Source organism: Trichechus manatus, unplaced genomic scaffold (genome assembly GCF_000243295.1).
Source record: "Trichechus manatus latirostris isolate Lorelei unplaced genomic scaffold, TriManLat1.0 scaffold00119, whole genome shotgun sequence".
Classification (NCBI taxonomy): Eukaryota; Metazoa; Chordata; class Mammalia; order Sirenia; family Trichechidae; genus Trichechus; species Trichechus manatus.
Window position 1 is genome coordinate 3,060,413 of NW_004444055.1, and position 25,488 is coordinate 3,085,900.

Here is a 25,488-nt window from a genome sequence, read left to right on the forward strand (position 1 = left end):
AACTGTGTATGTAGAAATTTTTGAAACGGTGTATCTTTGGCTATGTGTATTTTCACCAAAAAAAAAAAAAAAGGTTGAGAATTTAGAGGGTTAAAATGTTGTGGGGTTGTTAACCAATGTCATAATACAACATGTGTACTACTGTTTCATGAGAAACTATTTGTTCCATAAGCCTTCACCTGAGATACAATAAAATATAAAAAAAAAAAATAGTATTTTCATTTGAGAACATGGATTATTAAAAGACAGAAATTTGAGTTGTTAGTCTGAAACATAATGAAAATGCTCAAGATAATGAAGGATATTCTTAATAACCCAAATTATTGGTAGTTGTTAAAGACATGACACTATTCACAATGGAAATAGCACCACACCACCATGACTGGTCAATCAGAAGTGAGCTGCAGCAGTCAGTCTATGAAAGTACAGTCTTTAGATGCTTTTTTAAAATATAGGCTTTATTATAGAGACAAAAATGGACCCACATTGGTTTTTTCTTTTTTTTTTTTTTTGATAATTGAGTGATATGATCAAGTGGTTTACATGACTTAAATTTAAAAATCAATCATGCAATTTTTAAAGAAAAACTACCATACTACTTTCAACTTCAAACTACAAAACAATCTGGGCAAGGAGCAAATATAAAAAACACAAACAATAAATATTGCTTCTAGAAGAGTACTTCAAACTCTCTCTGAGAAATGTCTTGGAAAAATGAAACATATGGGGATAGGAATGAAGGGATTGGTGATTCTAGGTCAAATAAATTTTAGTTAAAAAATAAGGAGCCAAATGTAAACAGATTCTCCTATCAACTGACATATTGAAATAATGGGTCCTATTTAAGACATATAAAGCAGCATTTTACAATATGTTGAGAGTTAAAATTTAAGCTATTTGTTATAGTTAGAAGAAAGCAGAACTTTGGCAATATTATTTATCTTTGATTACTGTACTTATCAATATGTTGTCTATGAAAATAAACCTATTATTCAATTCATCCATGGCCAAATGACTGATGTTTCAGAGGAGTTTTCAGAAATTAGACTTACAGGCTGCAAATCTCAGCTTTGCCACCTACAAGCAGAGAAAAGTTTAGTATGTTACTTATCAACTTTGGGGAAAACAGGGAATTTCCTGATACTCAATATTGGATCACAAGATGTTTTTGCTTATTATTATTATATTTGTTTTATGTTTCTGTGTGGGGAAGAGGTATTAAATGAGATAAATCAGGTGAAAAGCTCAATTAAGCACAGTACTTCGGAATAAAAAAATGCTAAGTTTTTTAGCTGTAGTTATTACCATTGAAACATATTTTCAACAGCCTGTAAATTTATCCATGTACCTATTATCAATAATGGAAAATAGTATAAGTAAATGGGCAATTGGGCCAATCAAAATGGGGGAATTGCTAGTCTGCCTAACCTGGCAGACTCTAGAGGCATTGCAAATTACTGCATCATTCCTTGGAATATTGCTCCTTCAAAGTTTGCACCTTGATTTCTTGAGGTATTAATGAGACGATAAAACGATCGATTTTATTAAAAGCAATGGTTTGAACGTATGTCTTTCCAGGCAAATTTGTAGTGAAATGGAGCAGGCATTTTAAAATACATTTTACTTCACAGCATACAGATGTAAGCTTGCTTTGTTGGGAACAGTCCTCGTCCTAGTCACAGTTTTCAAACTCAGTGTAGTACCACCAATTTTCTATACTGAAGAAAAAATTTCTGAAAAAAAGTGATGAACAACCATGTGTGTGAGTTAATTCATTCTTTATCTTCAGCTTATGAGCAATTGATTTAGTGGATTGTTGTTCATTTCTGACCATCCTCAATCAACAACCATAAGGTACAATGTGGATATTTTTATTGTGTTTGACAAACCTGTGGCAATCAAAACTGGATAGTTGGATACGTTGATATGGTATTTGAGACTAGGAGTTACCTGAAACACTTTATGTGTGCTGAAAATTAAATCATGAATGATATAATAAAAATCATCAATCTTTCATTACTAAAAATGTCCCTAAGACAGAAAAACAAACTGATCAGTGGATAAGAAATATTTTTAGTTTATTATACTATACAAACAACTTGGACTCTGAGTAAGAAGATAAGCCAGCCTGAAAATTATTGCATGAAGTGTTTGGCTGCTAACCAAAAGTTCAGCAGTGTGAATCCACCAGCTGCTTCTTGGAAACCCTATCGAACAGTTCTACTCTGTCCTATAGCATTGCTATGATTCGGAATTAACTTGACGGCAATGGGTTAAACACCACATTAGCATCATTCTGGACATCTCTTCTTGGTAAGTATACTGACAAATTTGAAAAATAATAAATTTTTATTTTAGCCACTGTTTATATGACTCTAGTTTTATAAAATAGTGTTAAACCAAGGCAAAGGGAAGAAATTCACTAGATGCTGCACTTTGTAGGCCAAGTTAACCAAAACCCAAACCAAACCTGTTGCCACCAAGTCTATTCTGACTTTTAGGGTCGCTTTATAGATAACACAACCAAACCCATTGCCTTGGTTTCACACTATTTTTGTAAAACTAGAGTCACATAAACAGTGGATGAAATAAAAATTTATTATTTTCAAGTTTGTCAGGATACTTACCAAGGAGAGATGTCCAGAATGATGCTAACGAGCTGCTTAGATGCAATAATTTTCAGGTTGGTAGGCCAGTTTAGAACTCTTCAATTAAGTCAATTTGCAATCTCTCAGAATGGATATACATCTTACGTCATGATTAATGGAAAAGAAATCAAAGTTGTCAATGATTTCATTCTACACGAATCAACAAATGTCCATGGAAACAGCAGCCAAAAAATCAAAAGATGTATTGAGTTGGGAAAATCTTCTGCAAAAGACCTCTTTAAAGTTTTCAAAAGCAAAGATATCACTTTGATGATCAAGGCGCTCTTGACCCAGGCCATGGTATTTTTAATCACCTCATATGCACGCAAAAGTTGGACAATGAAAAAGCAAGACAGAAGAATTGCCACATTGAAACTCTGCTGTTGGCAAACGAAATATTGACTATAACATGGACTGCCAAAAAAATGAACAAATCAGTCGTAGAAAAACTACAATCAAAATACTCCTTAGAAGCAAGAATGGCAAGGCTTCGACTCCCTTATTTTGGATAAGCATCAGGAAAGACCAATCATCAGAAAAGGACATCATGTTTGGTAAAGTAGAGGGCCTAGGAAAACCATCAATGAGGTGAATTGACACAACAGCTGCAAAAATGCACTTGAACATGACAGTGGGGCAGGACCAGACAACATTTCTTTCTGTTAAACGTAAGCTCACCATGAGTCAGAGCTAATGGATGGGAACCATCAACAAAAATAACTCAGCTTCTTATCTAATGATTAAAAAAGAAGAAGAAGAAAGAAAAAAAAAATAAGAAGAGAGAGAGAACTAGAATGTATTTAGTTTTTGCAAGTAAGTAAATAATTTTTATATTAAAATAAGCCCACATGACCCAATTTTTTCCTGGATTCACTAAGCTGACTAAGCTGTATTTCCATGAACATCCAAAATATGATGTAGGAATCCCTGCCCTTGCTTAGGCCATCTCAGAGTGTCCTCCAGTTGCTTCTGAGAGTTCCTCAGCATGCTATATCACATATGCTCAGAAAAATGTCCATATACTATTTTGTTCTGAACTTTTCTAAGCAGACATACCATTGTTTCTAACAATAATGAGATTACCACTATGTAGGAACCACTATCTAAGGATCACTATGAACTAACAGGCAGAAGCTGCACTCTCCTTTATTATTCCAATGGACACTGTTTCTTGTTCCCTCATAGTGCAACTAATTCCAGACACAACATGCAAAGGTATTTTACTAAAGGTTCAGGGATAATAGATAAGGGAAGAGAAGGAGATCATTCAGGAAACTCCCCATTGCTATATAAAGCTATGTTGAAAGCCTATATGTTCATTCTCAGGATCAACAATAAAATAATACTCTCCTGAACCTCTCACCTGCACCTCTATACCAGGAACCAACTCCTTTACCACTAAGAGAGCTCCAATGATATTTGGTCTTTTGTCGCCAGACTCAAGGGTCACAAGACCCAGAGAGAAGAAAATGTCTCTTTCTCCAATCTAAAGTCCAATAGTCTTATTCTAACTTTTGTTTAAGGACAACTGTTTCTTAGGATATTTGACAGACGTGTGCTCCTTACCCCCAAGGCAAGTCCACTCATCCTTAAATGGGAGTGTGTTTTCACATTTTTTTGCATAATATAGTATTAGAATGTAGGAGGATGCCATTGCATCAATGACTCAAAAAAGTCAAGCCCAGCATTTCTATGATTTTCTTAAATGCCTTTTCATGATCACTAAATGACTGTCTCAGATCCAGAATCATATCTACATATTGAACAATATAGGAAGCATCAAAAAAAGATGGAAGAAAGACACAGAGTCACCGTGCCAAAAAGAATTAGTTGGCATTCAACCATTTCAGGAGGTAGCATATGATCAAGAACCAATGGTACTGAAGGAAGAAGTCCAAGCTTCACTGAAGGCACTGGTGAAAAACAAAGCTCCAGGAATTGATGGAATATCATCTGAGATGTTTCAACAAACAGATGCAGTGCTGGAGATGCTCACTGGTCTATGCCAAGAAATTTGGAAGACAGCTACCTAGCCAACTGACTGGAAGATATCCGTATTTGTGCTTCTTCTAAAGAAAGGGGATGCAACAGAATGTGGAAATTATTGAACAAGTAAAAAACGGTGGTAGCAGTACATTGACAAGGAACTGCCAGAAATTCAAGCTGGATTCTGAAGAGTATGTGGAATGAGGGATATCACTGCTGCTGTCAGATGGATGTTGGTTGAAAGCAGAGAATACCAGAAAGATGTTTATCTGTGTTTTATTGACTATCGAAAGGCATTCTACTCTGTGGATCATAACACATTATGGATAACATTGTGAAGAATGGAAATTCCAGAACACCTAACTGTGCTCATGCAGAACCTGTACATAGACCAAGAGGCAGTTGTTACAACAGAACAAGGGGATATTGCATGGTTTTAAATCAGGAAAGGCATGCATCAGGGTTGTATCCTTTCACCATACTTCACCAATCTATATGTTGAGCAAATGATCCAAGAAGCTGTACTATATGAAGAAGAACATGACATCAGGGTTGGATGGAGACTCATTAAGAACCTGCAATGTGCAGATGACACAAGCGTGCTTGCTGAAAGGGAAGAGGACTTGAAGTACTTACTGACGAAGGTCAAAGACTACAGCCTTCAGTATGGATTGCACTGCAACATAAAGAAAACAAAAATTCTCACACTTGCATCAATATGCAACATCACGATAAATGGAGAAAAGATTGAAGTTGTCAAGAATTTCATTTTACTTGGATCCACAACCAACATCCATGGAAGCAGCAGTCAAGAAATCAAAGGAGGTATTGCATTGGGCAAATCTGCTGCAAAAGACCTCTTTAAAATGTTGAAAGGCAAAGATGTCACTTTGAGGACTAATGTGTGCCTCACCCAAGCCATGGTATTTTCAGTCACCTCATATGCATGTGAAAGTTGGACAATGAACAAGGAAGACTGAAAAAGAATTGATGCCTTTGAATTATGGTGTTGATGAAGAATATTGAGTATACCACGGACTGTCAGAAGAATGAACGCATCTGTTTTAGAAGAAGTACAGCCAGAATGCTCCTTAGGAGCAAGGATGGTGAGACTTCGTCTCAAGTACTTTGGACATGTTGTCAGGAGGGGCAAGTCCCTGGAGAAGGATATTATGCTTGGTAAAGTAGAGGATCAGCAAAAGGGAAGAAGACCCCCATGAGATGGATTGACACAGTGGCTGAACAATGGTCTCAAGCATAACAAAGATTGTGAGGATGATGCAGGACCAGGCAGTGTTGCATTCTCTTTTACATAGGGTCACTAGGGGTCAGAGCTGAATTTATGGTACCTAACAATAACAACAACATGCTCGTTACCCTCAAAGCAAGTCCACTTATTCTTAAATGAGTTTGGTTTCATAGTTTTTACATAATATAGTATTAGAAAGTAGGAGGATGTTATTGTGTAAATGAATCGACAATGTCAAGCCCAGCATGTCTGTGATTCTCTTAACTGCCTTCTCATGGTCACTAAATGACTGTCTCAGATCCAGAATCATGTCTACATTTAAGGTGGGAAGATGTGGGGAATAGGAAATTATGTCTCTTATATTAGAAGAGAAAACACAGTTCCAGAAGACTCACCAAGAAGCCTTCTGCTTATATCATATTGACCGAAAAAAAAGCATATTTTTTATAGAGTATCTTCTAAATATATAATTCAAAAAAATACTTCTTTTTTTCTGGCAAGGGGAACATAATCTACAAAGACACAACTCTGACTACAAAGGGAATTGTTTCTTATTTTATGTTGCCAAGAATGGGATTTGTTCCTTAGTGCTGCAAACACTGCCATTTCAGAGGAATGTATCAAATTTTATAACTAAAAGCTGCATTAAAATGATTTTAATAATACAAGAGAACAGTCTTCTTCAGAATTGAATTCATATTCTGCCTCTATTGGCATCAAAGCTTTGAATGTAAGCTTGGCACGCTTCTTTACTGTTTGTTTTGTTTCTTTCCATCATGGTTTTAAAGACTGATCCTAAATTCCAGGGAGAGGACCCAAGTTGTTTTGTAAAATACAATTCAAACTTCGCACATTTTAAAGCTAAACTAAAAAAACATTCGCATGGCTGATAATAGACCATGCAGCTCCATATTATATAGATGAGTTTGGTAGGAGTGGGGGTCAAGTCAGAGCTGAATCACAATGCTGACAAGGTCTCATTGTGATGGTGTTGCCCCTGCAAAGTTATTGCTTCCACATGTTTTTTTGTCGTTACTCTGGTTGTAAGGTAAACATCTGCACAATCATTACTTACATGGCAGTACATATTTGTTTAGGAATGATTAAAATTTCTGTTCGGTAATGACAGAAATTTTCAAACAGAGCAGAAGGTAGTTAAGGTGAGCTTTATCATATCAGAAGATTTAGGGGAAAGAGGATTAATGTAGAGAACAGTGTGTGATATGGTGGAGGGTGGAGGGTCTATTGAGGGTATGCAGAATATAAGGTCATAAGGGTGCATAAAGATGGAGAGAAAAGAGTCACATGATACTGGGGCCAATTGGATAATCTATAATAACCATGGACCCATAGGCAAAAATAATCAAATTGTTAAGGCTGTGATAAAAACAGTGTGAACTGGTAAATATACCCTCTCTTCAGATTTCTGATATATATTTTACTTTATTTTCTTCTAAATGTTGCTATAATATTATTCTTTTAACCTATAACACTACTGGAATATGTCTTGAGTGTGGAATTCAGTAAGGATATAAAATGGTTATTTTTCTCCTCAAATAATTTATATTTCCTCCTTTATCATAAATAAATAATTATGCAGTAATAAATGTTTCTGTATAAGAAAACAGAACAAAGCAGATAGAGGCAATAATAAAGACTTTTGCAGAAGAAGTTTCCAGAGCATTAGAAAAACATAATAAAATGAAAAAATTCTGAGTCTGGAGACTAAAAACATTAACATGTTTCTAGGACAAAGGAATCAGAGTATCTACCTTGAAACATGTCTTCTAAAATTTTAAATGTTAAAAATAAAGAATTCTGAAAGGATCCACATAAGGGATATAAATTATCTCCCAATCTTATTGCTAACTAAAATAATGTTGGCAAGAGACTTCAGTAAAACAGTAAATGTTGTAAGACAGAAAAACAATTTCCTTAAGAGTTTTAAGGCGGGAAATACTGTAACCTAATAGTTCTGTAGCTACCTACGTTGTCTTTTCTGAAAAATTAAAAGGTTTGGATTAGGCAAGTTGTAGAAGAAAAGGTATAAGGTAGTGGATATGAAACTTATTAAACAAGAAAAGTTAAGTTGCTAAAATTATACCGTAAGTGAGAAAACTGTTGATGCTGATAAGTTCAGACGTGAGTATTTATTCATTCATTCAATACAAATTGAATACTTACTATATGCTGAATACTTGAGATAAAGCAGTTGGTCTCCTTGCTTACAACTATGAGGCCAGAAGCAGGGGTACAAACATAGCCTCCACTTCCATATATCTAAATGTTTAAAATTTTCTTTGATTTAAAAAGTACTTTGATAAATATACTTTCATAACAACAGAGTAAAAAATGTATATGTTAAATTATGATTTTATTTGAAAATCAGTAAAATATAAAAAATGATTGATTTTAATTATTATTATATAAATTTTGGTGTTGTGTGGTTAAGCCAGTAGTATTTGCTTTATGGGGATATAATCTATAAATTATTATACATTTATTCGGTAACGTTCATTTTTCTTGTCTCTACGATAAAACAAATCAATAATTGCATTCTTATCTAGATTTTCACATTTGTGTTCTATTGATAATATGTTAAATTAAACAACCTTTCTTGAGTCTTTGTAGTCCTTGGTTACTTTTTTTTATTAATTTCAACTTGAAGTACATTGGACTACTAAAACAGAAGCAAATAAAATTGTAAATAAATTTTTTAAAGCAAACAAACCTAGAAACTAACAATAAATTGTACATACCATTTTTAAAGATTGAAATGAGGTTTCATGAAATACATTATTTTTATTAGACAATATGTTACAAAATTGTTAATTTTATTGCATGAGTTATTCTCACTTGTATATTAGTTTTTACTGCCTCAAAAACAATATATACATCTAAGAGGTAATGCAAAGAATAGGTGCTATGTTTCATGAATGTTGCGTCTGGAATTACATATATTCAATTTTAAGAGTAAAATGAATTGTTTAATATTGTAAAATATTCTTCAGGTACTCTGTGCAACTGTTGAGAGAATGACACTAATTCATGAGTATCTCTGGAACTGTAAATTAGAAAGAAAAAGAAGCAAGAATAGTCATCATTACTGTGAAATGATACTTCATTTTATGCAAGAAAAAAAAGTATCGCATTCTTGTTGGCTGAGAGGGAGGATTTCACAAGTTAATTAAATTAACTTGATCCTTCCCTTACCTAAGCATTTTTATCACTCAAATTTTCCCCACCTTCAAAAGTAGTATCTAGCTCTGAGGAAGGTAATGACATACCCCATACATCTTCACAGCATTAAAATGCAGTTGCCTTTTTTCAAGGACAAGGCAAGCGATGTTGAGGAACATTTTTCTGAAGCATGAACTGTTTCAGTCATGGGAATGTAAGTTGAGGATTATGGATTACATTATATCAGCACTGTGTGCTATATCCCATGTGTAAAAATCTGTAAAGAATCTGAGATTTTACCCTACTTGAACACTAATAAGTTAGCTTTCTACAGTTTCATAAATGCTGGCAGCAGACATGAGACTCTTGGCTCAGAGACAAGCAATTTTATTACTCATGACCTAGCAGGCAGCATAAGCTTCACGTTCACTCATCACACTCATGTGATGAGGAGCAGCCCAAGTGACTGTTGTGTATGCAGTGTGTCACAGCTGAAGAAACCCAAGTTAGGAAAATCTCATTCCTTTAAGGAGGATGTTATCAAACCTGCGCAACATTTGTCCTGATGGGAAGCACTACTTATATTATCCTGCTCGGGAAACAAATTTGTCTTCTGCCCCAGAATGAGATGCTGTATGTATCTCCTAATATTGTTCACTATCAAAATATCTTTAAAAAGATAGCCCAGAACAAAAGCTGTCAATGCCTCTTCACAAAACATGTAGAAATGCAAATGAATTGTCTCCCAACAGAAGTCCCTATAGTCTTTAATAAATGTGTTTTGTGTTTCCTTGTGATATTTAGGGCCTTATAAACTGTAGGACACAAAGCAGAGGCCTCTTTTGCCTGGATCAATGGATGGTGCTTTTACAGAAATGAACAACACAAAGTCTTATTTCATGTAGCTTATGTTCTAGTGGTAGGGATTATCATTAAAGGCAATAAAGTGCATAATACAAAGTCAGACAGAAAAATAAAGCAGGGCAAGGAAATAGAAGTGGACATTAGACTGGGTGAAGTGGGTGAATAGCTATCTTAGAAAGGGTGAGTAGGAAAATCCTCACTGAAAAAAACACCTCTGAGCAGAGACCTAAATAAAATGTGGGAGAGGGCTATGCAGACATTTCGAGAAAGAGTGTTCCATGCAGAGGAAATAATGTATACAAAGTTTGCAAGGCAGGGGCCTGCTTGTCATAGTTGAGGTGTAATAATGGGTCCAATGTGGCTGAGATGGATGGGGAGACCAGTTTAGGTACACTGCAATAGTCGAAAAAACTTGATCTGACAGTAATGATGGTAATAATTCTAGATATATTTTGAAATTACAGCCAACAGGATTGGTGATGGGTTGAATGCGGGATATGAGCAAGAGAAAAACTGAGGATGAGCCCAAGAATTTTGGATGTAGCAATATGAGAATAGGTGAGGGAGATTGTGGAGGAGTAGATTTTTTAAGGGAAGATAAAAAGTTTCAGCTTTGGACATGTCAAGTTTGATCTTGAGGTTTAGTTATCTAAAAAGTTTGCGCTTTAGTTAACCAAAAAGAGACTTTGCTAAGGAGTTGGAGAAGCAACAAGGGCTTCCTAACAGGATAGATAAGAATGACTATAAATTGCAATTTGAAAGATAACAATATACTTGTGTTAATAATGTCAAAGAGTAAGACCTTATACTCTGTTAAAGTAAAGCAAAGAGATTTTTTGAGGGTTCAGAAACAGATCGAACTGGGGAGATGCTCAGTTTACAACGAGAAACTAAATGCTCCAAGGTGGTGCAGTTACAGAGGCATATTTATATGGTAAAATCAGGAACCAAAAATACGCAATTTCTGATAGGTGTTTGGTGATTCAGGGAAATGGAAAGTGGGATATCTTGAAGCTGGCTTAACATGATTGGTTTAAAGAGTATATGTGTGCTTTGTTGATTAGCTATTTCTTGGTGATATATGTGCTTTATTGATTAATTACTACTTGGAACTGTAGGGGCTTTACAGGGTGGTTACAAAACAATCACAGGGCACTTCTTTACACTAACAGAGCTTTCTTGTACAATGTGGTTCCTGGGCTTGGCTTGCATAGCTTTGTTACAAAGAAAATAATTTCTTAGATACAACATTAAGTCTATACAAAGGTTGATTTCTTACTGGTGAATAAAGAATAGCATTTGGTTACAAAGAAAAACAGTTCCTTAGATACCAGATTAAGTCTGTACAAAGGTTAATTTCTTACAGTAGAGCAAGCTTTTCAAAATGGGGTTTGAGTTCAGACTCAGAGGCAGTCTTCTTTTAGTCATGTCAAGTGCCCCAAAGAGTTTAGTTTTAGGGTGCTCTTTCTCAATAAGATAAATTAGAATGTATTTAAAGAGTAATTCAAGGTTTGAAATAAATTTCCCAGAAATTTTTTGATATAGATCTTTGAGATAAGTACATCTTGAAGATATATTAATGTCAAGTTCTTGTTCTGAAGTGTTGATGAATCCATAAATTAATTACAAATTCATACTATGAATTCTAGAGAGTCACTTGAAACCTAGTCCATTGAGTGACAAATAAGGAAGATACGAGGTTAGATTCATTTCTAAAGGCCTGATTCAGTAAGCCATTCAAGGAAAATAAATCTCAGTAAGTGAACAGTGAAACTTGGAAAAAGAAAAAGCATGTACAAATGTTATATTCATTTTTAGTCATATATGCTCGAAAACTTACACGCATTAGTCATTTAGCTTTGCTTTAAAATATACACTTCGATGATTTCTTCTGTTAGACAAAAGATACTCTGAGATGTGAATGATGATAATGTAATTAATGCACAATAAGTTTGTATCTTAAGATAGGTGCAGGGCTGAATTATAATCTATATTAAATGTTATATTGCTAGGCAGTATTATAATATTTTCTAAGGTTACTCTTATGTTTTAAACAAAAACAGGTATGAGTAAATTGAGAGCAGGAAACTTCTCTAAGGATTTGAGCTACGTTTCTGGTTTTGAAGAATCAAAACACTGATTTGTTTTTCCCCCTCTAAATCTTTAAAAAGACACAGAAATTAATTGTTTTTGGCTGCTTTTAAGTTAAAGGTAATTGCAACTTAACTTTTTTTTTTAATTAAACAAGTCTGCTGTCTCTAAAACATTAGTAGTTGAAAGTCTTTATTGATATTTTTATGAGAAAGAAGAAATGAAGCTTATATGAAGGAAAAGGGTGATCTTCAAGAATTTGCCAAGAAGTTTGGGCTAGACATTAAGTAATTACCAGTTTCTCAAAAGACAAGTCAAAGTGCAACCTTTATAGACTGACATTAGTTTACCTTTTTTACGTTAGTTATCTATTCATCAATATTTAGTTACTAGTTGTAGGGGATACAACCATGATCAATACAGGGTCTCTATCTAAATTTGAAACATACTGCTAAGGTGATAAACAGGAAACCACAATTCAGTGTGGTTAAGTGCTAAATTTGAGGGAAACAGAGATTGGACACTTACCCAGTCTTGTCCATCAGGAAAGTGTTCCCAGAAGAAAGGACATCTGAACTAAACACTGAAAGATGCAGCAGTTAATCTAGCAAAGACAAGAGTGAGACATCCAGGCAAGCATGAATTCAGTACTAGAAGTTCCTTCCCTTAAGTGTTTCTATGGCTTTCTCCTTCTCATTAGTTAAGGCTAAGCCTTTAAGGGAAGTTTTCCTGATACCTGCATCCAGATTTGTCCTCCCAAATCCACTACAGTGTATTCTCCATCTTATTACCATGTCTTATTTTCTTTAGAGCACATATACATACTTACCAGTAACTGGCTTCTTTTTAAACCTACCTGCTTAATGACTTTTACTTTACCCAACTAGAATATAAGCCAGTATCTTTCTGTTTTTATCATGATTGTATCTCTGTAGCTTAAAACCTGCCTGGCATGTAGTTGGTACTGTTTGAATATTTCTTGAATGAATTATCAAATAAAGGAGTAAAGGTGAAAAATAGCTTAGCTCTTTTAGGGAATTCTAAGCTTTTACACTAGAATGTCAGATCAAGAAAATAGATCAAGTTAGAGTTCCTTTAAGGCCAATTAATTTTGATAAAAATAAGTCCTTAATCAATGAGGATACATCCTCTTTTTACTCTTGAGAAGGTATATTATTGGTTACAGTGGAGTCCAGAGAGAAAGTGGCTGGATCAGTGACTATTAATCCTCTAGGAAAACAGGAAAAATGAGGCTCTTAGATTAGGAAAACTAACAGTTTGTTTATAATCATTGTGATTTACAATTCACCATAATCTGAACTCATTCTGCCATTTTACAACTGATCACCTAAAAATCTGTTGCTTCGTCTATTACATTCTAATTTATATCTCTAAAAATCTATCATTCTGAAATTCAAATGATCTGAAGTCCACCTCAAAGCCAGTTCCTCCATAATATCTTTCCTTAACCTTCTTTAAGATAAGAGGGCTCACCATTTTCAGTTGTTTCTGTAGCCCATACAGCACATGGCAACACTGACTTGGATGAAACTTGATCCATCTAGTACTTCATCCTCCTCCCCAAAGTAGGTCTAAAATTCGATTATTCATATTTGCATCATTGCAGTCCCTTTGCAGTGCATAAGTATTTGATAAACATTTGTTGAATTGGCTTAGAAGACAACTGCTGTACAATTCCAATATTCTCTGACAGTTTTCCAGTTAAAAGTAAGCCAAAATAAATGTTGTGATCCAATAACATGAATATCCTAGAGTTATGTAATTTTGATGATGCAAGGAAATGAAAACTCTGGAGGGAATTATATATTGGTTGTAATGATGAATCATTAGATCTGGGGGAAAAGGATCATTGAGGTCACTTTGTCCAATTTCTTCTTTTTCTAAATGTGGAAACTGAGTTCACAGAGATAGAACAAGACTCCAGGGTTTCTGATCTCCATTTCAATGGTCTTCCCATTCTCTATCCTGTGGAATTATGTATATAAATTTCTTCAAGCCCAAAACTTTTAAATTAGCTGTTTAGTAGTTTTATCCTGTTTCATTTTTTTTTCCAGGTTCTGTTTATACTCCCGAATTCAAACCTATTTAACTCATTGCCTTTGGCTGGTTAAGTGTTGTAGTGTTTGTCATTTGGGTATGATTATGACATACCAAATTTATTGGAAGAATTATGGAATTGGACATGAGGATATACTAAAAATCCATAAAAATTTAATAACTTTTATTCTAATTCATATTTTTAAACTATTCTATTATGCCTAATTATGTGGAGATTAAAAAACAAAAGTCACATTACAAAATAGTTTGAAAGATGCAAAATAACCTACTATTAATTATTTTAAAAATACCAAGCATTTGTCAGCATCTCATTAACATTTTATGAAAAAGGGAACAAATGCAATTTGCTTTATGATAAAAGTATTTTCCAAAATCAGAAATGTATTTTTGTCACCTTGCTAATAACAAATACTGGTCTTAATTAAAATCTCACCACTATGAGCTTTAGATATTAGTAGGTCTTAATGTGCTGTGGCCTTTCATCTCTTCTCTTTATATCTTAGGCAACATTTATTTCACAATCGCACTTTAAATTAATATAACTTAGAGTACTATGTCTGTTGGAGAACTATAATATACAGTCAATCCGTTCAATGTCACATAAAAGTTTCTCTTGGCACTCATTCATTTTTCAGACTTGTTTCAGCATATATATTCAAAGCCAGAACTTTCAGAGCTTGGGTTTCTGAAAAGAAAATATAAATACGCTAAAGGCAGTTTCTTTATGGAAAAACCTTCAGTAAGTAGTGACAGTCGAAGCGATGAAACAAAGGAGGGTAAACAAGAAGAGAAACGATCTGTTCTTATCTGTCTGAGGGTAAAAATGACCTATAGCTTAACTGATACTAAAATGATGACATGACCACTGAAAATATTTGCTTCTCAAATAAAAAAGATCACGTTTTTCTACTTTGTTCAAATATATAGAACTTACATGATTTTTTCTCCATTTTGAAAGAAGAGTAATCTATCAATATCTCAATTTTCAATCAAATATAAATCCTCGGATTATTTATTTCCTAATCTTCAGTTGATAAAGGGGAAGAAAAATTTCACAAAAGGGAAAAATTACATAGTCATAGTCTATTACTTTTTAATTAATTCATTCATGTATGCATATAGTTCTAAGGCTTTGTCGTTGTTGTTATGTGCCATGGAGTTGATTCCAACTCATAGTGACCCTACACTGCTGGGTCCTGCTCCATCCTCATAATTGTTGCTATGCTTGAGCCCATTGTTGCAGCCACTGTGTTAATCCATCTCATTGAGGGTCTTCCTGTCTTTCCCTGACCGTCTACTTTACCAAGCATGATGTCCTTCTCCAGGGACTGGTCCCTCCTGACAACATGTCCAAAGTATGTGAGACGAAGTCTTGCCATCATTGCATCTAATGAGCCGTCTGGCTGTACTTTTTCTAAGACAGATTTGTTCATTCTTCTAGCAGTGCATGGTATATTCAATATGCTTTGGCAACACCATAATTCAAAGGCATCAATTCTTCTTTGGTCTTTGTTATTCATCGTCCAGCTTTCACATGCATATGAGGCAATTGAAAACACCATGGCTTGGGTCAGGTGCACCTTAGTCCTTAAAGTGACATCTTTGCTTTTTAACACTTTAAAGACAGTTTTTGTAGCAGGTTTGCCCAATGCAACGCGTCCTTTGTTTTCTTGACTGCTGCTTCCATGGGTGTTGATTGTGGATCCCAGTAAAATGAAATCCTTGACAACTTCAAGGCTTTAGGACTGCTGATTTTCCTCCATTGTTTCATTATGTTTACTCATGTTCTATTTTCCTGTTACAGTATTTATTTAAACTCAGTAAAGATTTCAACTAAAAAATCATTTTAGTATTTAATTGCTTGAAAATCTTGGTCAGTTCATATTCTGCTAATATGTTTAGGTGAATATAGAAAGTGTAAACCAGAATTTAATTAATGTCTTTTTTGCTTATTGATTTTACTCAATATTAATGTTAACACAGTTGCCATCTCTTTTGAATTAGCTGTTTTCTCCTCTGGGAAACCCATGAGCCAAAATATGTGATGTGTTCCAAGGAAAGTTTATCAATGAAGTGGTACAGTAGTTTAATATCATAAAATTCTTTGTGATCATCCAAGCATAACTGCTTTATCTTCAAGCCTTGTAGCATTCTAGAGCCATTCTCCCTTACTATTTAAGTAAAAATAATGCATGCACTCTTTTGCTTCTAATTGTGGGATGTCCAACATCCATTCCAGTTTATTTCTATGAATACTAGGGAGATACTTGCATTCTCTTATAGGTTGTATATTTCTCCAAAGTCCTTCTCAGTCATTTCAGGCTGTCTTGTGATGGGATCTGTGTGGGTTGCTCCAAATATCTTGGTTCTTGTTAATAACAAAAACATGAGAACAAGACCCATCCCTTTCCCTAAGGCAGAAATTTCTTTGGGATATAATAAACTGTTACTGTCAGTAGGGAATAATTTAAAGTCAAACATAAGATGTCACTTTTCTTAAGTACCTGTGGACATTTTTACTATACAAAAATCCACTATTGGCCTCCTTTTTTCTGAGGTTCTGGCTTATGACTCTAATGCTCCAGGCACTTTCAAAGAATCTTAGTTTAAAGAACTGCAGAAGCTCAGTCTTTAGTGTTTTTCTTTAATGGCTTCACGTATGTGAATTAAATTTCCAGATGGGATTCAATATCAAAGAATTTATAGGGAAGAAAACAAAAGATTTATTCTCTCCCTTTCTACATTTTTGTTTGCTTTTGTTTCACTTTCTAGTAATACAAGTAAAGATTAATTGTGCTATGTTGAATGTTCTTGCTAATTCTATATTTAGAAAGCACCGCCTGAAGCCCCTGGTAGCACAGCGGTTGAGAGCTAGGACTGCTAACCAAAAGGTCAGCAGTTTGAATGTACCAGCTGCTCTTTGGAAACCGTATGGGGCAGTTCTACTCTGTCCTATAAGGTTGCTATGAGTCAGAATCGATTCGATGACAATGGGTTTGGTTTAGTTTTTATTTTCCATTTGGTATACAGAATTTTTGAGTTGTATGTGAGGACTAAGGTGTACCTGACCCAAGCTATGGTATTTCCAAGTGTCTCATATGCATGCAAAAGATGGACAATGAATAAGGAAGACTGAAGAAGAATTGATAGCTTTGAATTATGATGTTGGCAAAGAATATCGAATATACCATGGGCAGTCAGAAGAATGAACAAATCTGTCTTGGGTGGAATACAGCCAGAATGCTCCTTAGAAACAAGGAATGGTGAGACTTGTCTCACATACTTTGGACATGTTATTAGGAGGGACCAGTCGCTGGAGAAGGACATCATGCTTGGTAAATTGGAGAGTTAGCGAAAGAGAGGAAGACCCTCAACAAGATGGATTGACATAGGTGCTGCAACAATGGGCTCAAGCATAGCAACAATTGTGAGGATGGCACAGGACCAGGCAGTGATTTCTTCTGTTTTACATAGAGTCGCTATGAGCCAGAACTGACCTGACAGCACCTGACAAGGACAACAGGTTTTGTTACTGTTTCTCAAAGCCTGGCTCAAAGATCACCTGCATTAGAAATCCAGGAGAGGTTTTGAGGTTTGATTCCTATACTCTAACACAAACATAAGGACTCAGAATTTCTATGGGTACACCCAATATTATGCATATTATTTAATTAAGCTCTGCAGATGAAACTCATGTAGGAAAAACTTAGCTTATTTCATTTATTCTAATTCTTGCTAAGTAATTACACATTTTAAAGTGATGGTCTTACCTTCAAATATGTGGCTTTAATGTCTAAATATGATGCTTTCGTAGCCAATATTTTACACATATTCTATTTTTTTTAAATTTCCTTCTTCATTCAAGTTAAGTTTAATTCAAAAGAAAACACAGTTAAATTTGTTTTCATCATTTTCAACGTTCAAAGAAAACCCACCACTGAGACTTAACTTGATGAGTATTGAATTCTTTTTTATATTATTTTATCTTCAATCTGTTTTTAATATTCTTTTCAAAAAAGTGTTCACCTGAAAACAAAGTTATTTATTGAATCCCTCTGACTATGTTTTATGTTCTCCTAGCTTAATGCAACAAAGTATTTTGCATGATGTTTTTAATAGGAATTGTTTTACTGAAAATTTTATCTATCCATTTTATTATTGATGGGCATTTTGTGTTTCCAATTTTTAGCCTTCATGGATAATCCCGCTATAAACATGCTCTCGCATGTCAGTTAGTAAATATACATATGTATGTCTAATGCGTATACCTCTAAGAATAAAATTAAAGGGCCATAGAGGATACATATGCCCAGATTTAGCAAATACTACTAGTTTTCCAAAGTGGCAGTTAATGGGGATTTCAGTTGCTCCACCAACACTTAATTTTAACCATTCTGGTTGGTGTGAAATAGTATTATATTGTCATTTTAATTTACATTTCTCAGAAGACAGAGGAAGTTGTGGACCTTTTTATGTTTAATGTCTACTTGAATATCCTCTTTTAAGAAGTATGTCTTCTATCTTTGCCCATCATTTCATGGATTGCTGATATTTTTCTTATTTTTTTAAACTTATGACTCAGCAATTAATCAACTAATTCTCATTGCTGCATAATCTTTAACAGTGTGATTATAGCCCTGAAGCATTTTTAAAAATTTATTTATTTTGTTGTTAGTGTTGTTGAGAATATACACAGCAAAACATACATCAAATCAAGTTTCTACATGTACAATTCAATGACACTGATTACAGTCTTCAAGTTGTGAAACCATTCTCATTCTCCTTTTCTGAATTGTTCCTCCCTCATTAACATAAACTCACTGCTCCCTAAGGTTCCCATCTCATCTTTTGAGTTGCTGTTGTCAGTTTCATTTCATACAGATAGTTCTTAAAAGAGCATAATGCTCACTTGAGGTAGACATTTTTTATTAGTTAAGCTAAACTATTCTTTGGTTTTAAGAAGACTTCAGGGGATATTTTGTACTATATTTATTCACATATCTGAACTTTGAAAGAATTTATATATTTATGTATATTCTTATATATTTTAATCAATCTCTAAAGAGAATTTAAAAATTATGAAGATAAGAAAAATCTCTCTTTCCCATTCCTGATACCGTGTTGAGATATGTTTTATATTTTTAACTTTCCAAATCTAATTTCTCTGAGTTGTCTTCATACAGTTAAGTGTTTAGTGATTTATAAAAAATGACAGGATGTATCAACATGATTTTAATATAATGTCCTCACCTGTTATTCCTTCATATGTAACTAAAAATTTGTATTTATGATTAGTGTTGTATATGCTTAACTCTTTATACTTTTACTCACCGTGCTAACACATTTAAATAAACCATGGTACATTTTATCACATAATTCCATTTCTAATAATCTATTTTTCTTTTTAAATACACTTATATTCATTTTTAGTTTAGTGCTTGCTCTGAGGATTATAATATGCATCCTTAAACTTCCGCAATCTACTTAAAGTTAATATTGGACTACTTTCTCAAAAATGGAAGCATTTTCCAACCATATAGATCCATTTACCATTTCTTCTATCCTTTATGCTATAGTTGTCATAATTTTATGCCATAAATATTTTCTTTTTATGTTTGAATTTGAGCACTTAGCCTGAACTAAAAAATTAGCAGGGTTTTCTTTGTATTTATCTTGTTAGGAGTTTGCTGAACTTTTTGAATATGTAAATTTATTTCTTTTACCAAATTTTGCGAATTTTTGGCCATTAATTCTTTAACTATTTGCTCTGTCCTAGTCTCTTTTTTATCTCCTCCTTTGATTCCATTTGCACATAAATTAGACCTTTTGACATTGTCTCTCAAGTTTCTAAGACATTGTTCGTATTTACATTTTTTTCTCTATTGCTAAAATTGGATAATCTCTATTTATGTATCTTTAATTTCAGTGACTCTTCCTTCCACCATCTCCATTCTGCTTGTAAGCTTACATCTGATGAAATTTTGCTTCTCTGCTCAAATTTGCTATCTCTGCATTCTTTGCAAGCTTATTTTTCCTTCCTTAGTTATATCTTTAGTCCTTGTTTGATAATTGCAATGTCTGTGTCATCTCATGATCTCCTTCTATTGGTTATCCTTTATATTTAGAATGAGTCACATTTTCTTTCTTCATATGTCAAGAAACTTTGAATTGTATACTGTTCTTTCTGAATTGTGCAGATTTTGTATTCTGATATAATCGTTTGATGATTGTTTATGTTTTAGTTTTAGTAGACAATACAGGTGAGTAGATACAAACTGCAAAACTGGACTTTACAGCATCAGATTAAATCTTAGTTTAGGACTTTTATCTTTAGCTGTATGCCTTTAGTTATGCCTGGTGTATGTCCAGTTCAGGGTTTAGCCAGACACCTGGCCAGAGTTTGGACAAGAAAGCTCTGCCTCCCCTTCTTTGGCTCTATTATTCCTGAGATTCCCTCATTTTCTTGTATCTACAGCCACCATGTGCTGTCTTCTGGTTTCTCAATCCAGAAAGATGACAAGATTTATTTGTAATTTTAGTCTCCTTGCACAAAAGAGCAACTGTAACCTGTCTTCAGACCAAAGCTGACAAAATATTGAATTTACTAGACACCAATTTATCTTCCCAACTCCCTTACAGGATATGCTTTTATTCATTTTGGTGAAATTGTAAATTTCCAAAGGCAATATGGTAATAGAAAACAAAATGTATATTGTGTATAACAGCATTCCCACCTCTAAATAATCTTTGGAGTTAAAATGTGGAAAGGTACAAAAATATGCAAATATTTCATTACTGTGATGTTTTAAACATTAATAAATTGGAAACAAACCAAATTCAGCACAGGATAGGTAACAATATTATTATGCATATGTACAATTAAAAACTATGCATCCATTAAATATTTGATAACAGATTTATATTTATTGACATTGTACAAATCTATGATAAATCCTAAGCAAAAAAAATAACAGAATAATGAATACAAGTATGCAATTTCAATTCTGTGAGATACTATGCATCTATTACACATGTATCAATGCTCTGATAGATGTATGTTGTTTTTTCAATGTGCTGTCAAGTCAATTTCAACTAACAGCGATGCTATAGGACAAAATACAACTGCCCCAAAGGGTCTTTTAGGCTGAAATGTTTAGGGTAGGAAAAGATCACCAGGTGTTTTCTCCCTCAGAGCAGCTGGCAGGTTCAAACCTCTGATCTTTCTGTTAGCAACTAAGTGCTTAATCATTGCACCAACAGGGCTTCTTAAGAGAGATGTATAGAAGAATGTTAATCAAAGTATTAACAGTGGATATATTTGGTTGGTGGGATATCAAGTGATATTTTTTACATTCTTTTAACTTCCTTAGAATTTGTTAATTATACAATTTTACAAACACAAAACAGCTTATGTAAAAAGTATCCTTTTTATCTACATTTACACAGATATATATGTATAATTTTAAAATATTATTTTATTGTGTTTTCAGTAAAAGTTTACATAACAAGCTAAGTTCCCATTTAATAATCACTGCACATATTTTTCAGAGACTTTGGATACATTTTCACAATGCTTTAACATTCTCATTGATTTCCTTCTGGGTGTTTTGCTTCCAGTCCCAGGTTTCCCTTTCATCTTTGCTTTAGAGTAACTGTTGACAGTTATAAAGTGAATTGATTGCCGTTGTGTGCCATCCAGTTAGTTGGTTCCAACTCTAGGACAAGGTAGAGCTGCCCTATAGGGTTTCCTAGTCTGAGATCTTTATGGGAGTGGATCACCAGGTCTCTCCTCCTCCAGAGCCACTGATGGCTTTGAACTACCCAGCTTTCATTTTGTAGCTGAGCGCTTAACCATTGCACAACCAATTATCCTATTCTTGTCTTCTTTTTAATGCAATTCTCAATACTGAGAATACTCTGTTTCTATATATCTAACAGCTTAATCTTGCCCTTTAAGAACCAGCTCAAATGACACTTTCTTTAGGAAATTTGTCTTACTTGGACCACCATAAAAATACATCTTTGTGTCTTGCATCTCAGTTTTGACCATCTCTTCTTTTGTATAAGTCCTTAAACTAAGTATTATTTGTCTTTCCTTTCTCTATAGAACTGAGTACCATTTATAGTATAGAAAGATTCCTAATAAATTAGATTAAAAGTATTAGCATGATTTTACTATGATAAAATAGGCACAAAGCAATTAAACACTTTCCTCAATATAAAAAATAAAATTGATAGATCACTAACAATATTCTTAGATCACTACAGGCCTTGAATAACAACAAAATAATTTTGACAATATTAAAAAACATAGAGCTGCTTTTGATAATGTCTAGGTGTAAGTTGTGTAAATGTATCTGATTAATTCAATAAAAACACTGGTGAAATTAGTGAACAGACATATAATTTGGTCATGACTACAGTTAAAATTGCTGTTCTGGAAGCCCCAAATACAGCAGTCACTCCAAGCAACTTTGAAGGTATGGAGGAAGAATAAAACTAATCTTTTATACTATATCAAATCTAATAAGTCTCCCTACCTCCATGGTGTCATTTAAACATTTTATAACACAGATTGAAGACATTCTACTGCAGATCATCTTCTCTTTAAAAGGAAAAAAAGACATTTGGTTGCCTGAAAATAAATATTTCAAGTTAGAGATGGTTCATTTATTTTTATCAGTCTGAGATTTCACTCGACAGTGGAGTTTAACTTTAGTATACTGTAGTTCTTTACCAGTCAGAATTCCTGGGTGCAAAAACAGAAACCCATGCTGATTAACTTCAGCATAAAAAAGATTTATAATTTATCAGCTCAAGATAAACAAAAAAGCCACATAACAGAACTCATAAAATGGGCTTGGGAAGACGATGAATTGAGGCAGCTAAGAACACAGACCCACCACCCCAGGAGAATGTCAGTGCTAGTTAGAGTGTCTGTGCTGGTTTCACTCACGTTGGACACTTTTATCTTTATGTCTAGACTGTTAGTCCCACTGCCTCCGTCACTACCAGACCATATAAACTAGATTTCTCCGCTGTAATAAATGATACATTTTCCTTGATTTTTTTTTTTTTTTGTCACCTGCTTTAGACCTGTAGTTATGAGTACAATCATCCAATTGGCAAAACCTAGGTAATGTGTTCATGTTCTTCATGCCAGGAGTCATGGAAAATAAACATCAGTTTTCTCATCAAGACTTAAAAAATTATAGATTACTTTCTCACTCATGAAGTCTTCATTGTTTAGTATAAAAAATATGCCACAGTAATTTCTCATTTATACTAAATATTTCAGCACAATCAGTAGTTTATACTGATTGTGCTGAAATATTTGAAGTCACAGATATTTTTATTTTTGGCACATATACTTATTTTGAGACTCCCCCCAAAGAAAAGTATTTAAAAAAATTAGAAGATATTTTTCTTGTTTAACATTATATGTTAAACATTTGTAATACTATTTTACATGAAAAACTAAAGTTGTAAAAATTAAATAAAATATATATAAAAAAGTGCGTCTTAAAAATGTTGTGCACAGCAAGGTGTTAAGTGTTTTCTTTGAGTCATAAAACCGGGCATGATATATTCTTTTTCACATTTCAGTTTTCCAAATTATATACCATATACATTATTTCACTGAAAAATAAAATAAAGTTTATTCCATTAAAAAAAAGGATGATAACAAATATGGTAAAAATATTCTGTCCACATTTCTAGGAAAAATAATATCATGTGGTATTGGGGAAAAAATGGTACTTAAAAAATATGTTCCTAATTAACAAAAGCATATAACTAAGCATGAGAACAAGTAAAACAAGGCAGGGGAGTTGTGTTTTAACACAAGCAAGGTATTATCCCATAGTAATAGAAATCAAACAGTTTTGTGAAAGTAATTCTTATTAGCTGACAGATTTAAGTCCATGTGTTGAGAATCCTTAGTTAAAAGAAAATACTGTTTTGCTTAACTGAAAATTATGTCACACATTATCAATATCTTACTGAAAACAACCACTTTAATAAAGTGTTTGTATCTATATAAGTTTTCCTGCCTCAGCAAAAATGCATTTTGCTGAATTTAATTTTCAGTCTGAGACAAAGTACAGAATTATAGATGACACCAAATGCATCTGCAAAATCTGGCCTTTGCTTATATGCTTGTTTTTTGTTTGTTTGTTTTAAGCATTAAAATACAGGATAAGAAACACAGTAGAAACCTTTCGACACCATATATTCAGTCCCGTTAGTTAATCAAAAAAAGTGTATTAAAACAAGAAACTAGTCTACAGAACTAATAGTCTACATTAACAATGACATCACCTACATTGAGACCGGAAGAACTAGATGGTGCCTGGCTACCACTACTGACCTTTTCAACCAGGGACTCATTAGATAGTCCCAGATAGAATGCGAGAAAAAAGTAGAACAAAACTCACATGCCTAAAACCAAGGCCACACTTACTGAATAGGTAGAAACTAGATGAAGCCTCGAGACTATTGCCCTGAGATACTCTGTAAACTTGGAACTCAAACCACTCCCAGAGATCACCTTTCAGCCAAATGACAGATTGGAGTACAAAATAAATAATATCACTCGTGAGTACAGTGCTCCTCAAAATAATCATCTAGATGAAACCAGATGGTAGACCAAAGATGAAAGGGCAAGGGGGGACAAGGAAGCTAAATTAATGGAAACAGAAGAACCAAAATGAAAATAACAAGAATGCTGATATATTGTGAAGTTTGTAACCAATGTCACTGAACAATATGTATAGAAATTGTTAAATGAGAATCTCATTTCCTGTGTAAATGTTCACCAAAAGCACTTTTTTAAAAAAAAAGAAACAATAACACAATGAGATCAACATAACCTTAACCTCATTGCATGTTTAATTTTCTATTGTCTGGAAATACTTGTGTAAGAATAGCTTTATTCCTTAAATGTTTGGAAGGATTTACTGTTGGAGCTATCTAGGCCTTGATATTCCCTTAACTGAAAATTATAATAGTTGACTACGGGCCCCTGTTACTTAGTAATTAATTAAAGATTGTTCAGATTTTCTACTTCCACTTCTACTGTGTCAGCTGTGATGACTTTTATGTTTCCAGGAACTTACCTATTTCATTGAAAATTTCAAATTTATGAACTTAAAATTGTTTGGTATAAAGTTTATGATCTTTGTAATGTCTGCAGGATCTGTAGTGGTCTCTGTATTCTTTTTTATTTCTGATACTGGTTACATGTATCGTTTCTCTCTTTTCTTGTGCAGTTTTGCCAGGAGGATATTTATTTTCTTTATCTTGTAAAAGCATCAGTCTTTGCAACCCAGCTTCACTGTCTCATATATTCATTTTTTTTCTTTTTCACTACTTTCTGCTGTTATTTTTATC